At 51.3% G+C, this 2,058-nt stretch overlaps 1 non-coding gene and 2 pseudogenes across 1 annotated transcript; all 3 read left to right on the forward strand.

Annotated features, from left to right (window-relative positions):
• Positions 1-897: 897 nt before the first annotated feature.
• On the forward strand, positions 898-1,016 carry LOC125290747 (annotated as a pseudogene).
• Positions 1,017-1,080: 64 nt separating this feature from the next.
• Positions 1,081-1,203, forward strand: LOC125290746 (annotated as a pseudogene).
• A 65-nt stretch (positions 1,204-1,268) lies between these two features.
• Positions 1,269-1,387, forward strand: LOC125290745. Its single transcript, XR_007192875.1, has one exon. It is a non-coding gene; the product is annotated as a 5S ribosomal RNA (ribosomal RNA).
• The last annotated feature ends 671 nt before the right edge of the window (positions 1,388-2,058 follow it).

Here is a 2,058-nt window from a genome sequence, read left to right on the forward strand (position 1 = left end):
TGATATTATTTTTTACATGCCGCTCATGACATTATATTTCAGTATAATATGTATTTTTAGATATGAATGTTTTTTCTATATACTGAGGTGTTTTATGACTGTTCAAGCTGTAGAAACAACAGAATTTTGAATGAAATGTGAATTGTGAATAAAAGTGGGACATGTTGCAGATGTATTGTAAAAATTGAAAATGTTTAATAAATAAAAGAGACAAAAAAAAAAAAACTTTCGTCTGATCTCGGAAGCTAAGCAGCGTCGGGCCTGGTTAGTACTTGGATGGGAGACCGCCTGGGAATACCAGGTGCTGTAAGCGTTTTGCTTGCTTGTGCAGGCAGGCGTTGAAGGTTGATGAACGTGTCCGAGTGGTTGAGTAATCGTTGATGCTGAGCGGTGCTGAAAGCGTTTTGCTTGCTTTGCAGGCAAGCGGTTGAAGGCTGATGACGGCCATAACCGGACATACCACGCTGAGCACGTTTTGCTTTGCTCTGCAGGCAGAGTCTGGGTTCTGATCTGAAGGTTGAGTGGCTGAAGCCTAAGCCAGCCTGCCGGGCCTGGTTGGTGTACTTGGATGGGAGACCGCCTGGGAATACCAGGTGCTGTAAGCATTTTGCTTGCTTGTGCAGGCAGAGCGGTTGAAGGTTGATGAGCGTGTCCAGTGGTTGAGTAATCACATCGGGAGCAGGGCCATACCACGCTTGCAGGCAGAGCGTTGAGGTTGATGCTGTCCTGGCTGATCTCGCCATACAAGCTAAGCTCGTCTGATTTCGAAGCCGGGCCTGGTTAGTACTTGGATGGGAGACCGCCTGGGAATACCAGGTGCTGTAAGCGTTTTGCTTGCTTGTGCAGGCAGAGCGGTTGAGATTGATGAACGCGTGTCCGAAAGTGGTTGAGTAATAATACCACGGCCATACCACGCTGACCACGCGCCCGCCTCGTCTGATCTCGAAGCTAAGCAGCGTCGGGCCTGGTTAGTACTTGGATGGGAGACCGCCTGGGAATACCAGGTGCTGTAAGCGTTTTGCTTGCTTGTGCAGGCAGAGCGGTTGAGGTTGATGAACGTGTCCGAGTGGTTGAGTAATCGCTTACGGCCATACCACGCTGAGCACGCCGCTCCCGCTCGCCTGATCTCCGGAAGCTAAGCAGCGTCGGGCCTGTTTAGTACTTGGATGGGAGACCGCCTGGGAATACCAGGTGCTGTAAGCGTTTTGCTTGCTTGTGCAGGCAGAGCGGTTGAAGGTTGATGAACGTGTCCGAGTGGTTGAGTAATCGCTTACGGCCATACCACGCTGAACACGCCCGCTCTCGTCTGATCTCGGAAGCTAAGCAGCGTCGGGCCTGGTTAGTACTTGGATGGGAGACCGCCTGGGAATACCAGGTGCTGTAAGCGTTTTGCTTGCTTGTGCAGGCAGAGCGGTTGAGGTTGATGAACGTCTGTCGAAGTGGTTGAGTAATCGCCACGGCCATACCACACTGCCGTTGCCTCGCCTGATCTCGGAAGCTAAGCAGCGTCCGGGCCTGGTTAGTACTTGGATGGGACACCGCCTGGGAATACCAGGTGCAGTAAGCGTTTTGTTTTGCTTGTGCAGGCAGAGCGGTTGAAGGTTGATGAACGTGTCTGAGTGGTTGAGTAATTGCTTACGGCCATACCTGATCTCGAAGCTAAGCAGCCGCCGGAACTGGTTAGTACTTGGATGGCCTGACCGCCTGGGACCAGGTGCTGTAAGCGTTTTGCTTGCTTGTGCAGGCAGGGCCTGGTGATGAAGTCCTTGGATGGGAGACGCGCCTGGGAATACCACCAGGTGCTGTAAGAGTTTTGTTTGCTTGTGCAGGCAGAGCGGTTGAAGGTTGATGAACGTGTCCGAGAGGTTGAGTAATCGTACGGCCATACCACGCCCAGGTGCTGTAAGCGCTTTTTCTGTGTGCACGCCCACTTTTCGAGAGGTTGTAATCGTGCACGCTGAACACGCCCACTTTTTGTTGGTAGCGTTTGGCTGCAGTGGAGGGAGGAAGGCTCCCTCGAGTTTTCGTTTTTTTCTTTTTTTTTTGAAAGTTTTAGTT

Source organism: Alosa alosa, unplaced genomic scaffold (assembly GCF_017589495.1).
Source record: "Alosa alosa isolate M-15738 ecotype Scorff River unplaced genomic scaffold, AALO_Geno_1.1 AALO_1.0_unplaced_862, whole genome shotgun sequence".
Taxonomy (NCBI): domain Eukaryota; kingdom Metazoa; phylum Chordata; class Actinopteri; order Clupeiformes; family Clupeidae; genus Alosa; species Alosa alosa.